We start from the raw sequence: 395 nt of genomic DNA, 5'->3' as shown, positions 1-395 counted from the left end.
ATCCATAAGCAACATAATCAACAGCAATAAATATTCGCCAAAAGATATGCAAATACGTAGAATGCTAACTCAAAAGCAGGATGATAAAGATAGGGTGAAGGATGACGAAGGAGAGAGTAAAAAGGTAATATATTAAGAGGGCGGAGAAGAGAGGAAAGAGGGAGGAGGGAGGGGAGATGTGAGGGAAAGGGGGGGAGAGGTGAGGGGGGAGGGAGGGAGGTGAGGGAGAGGGAGAGATGAGGGGGAAGGAAGGGAGGAAGGGAGAAGGGGGAAAGGAAAGGGAGAAAGAAAGAAAGGGAAGAAGAAGGAAAAGGGAGAGGGAGAGAGAAGAAAGGAGAAAGGGAAAGGAGTGAGGGGAAAAGGAGAGGAGGAAGAGAGGAAGGGAGAGGGGGGAA

Source organism: Penaeus monodon, chromosome 21, assembly GCF_015228065.2.
Source record: "Penaeus monodon isolate SGIC_2016 chromosome 21, NSTDA_Pmon_1, whole genome shotgun sequence".
NCBI classification, from domain to species: Eukaryota; Metazoa; Arthropoda; class Malacostraca; order Decapoda; family Penaeidae; genus Penaeus; species Penaeus monodon.
This window is presented reverse-complemented; position numbering follows the sequence as displayed.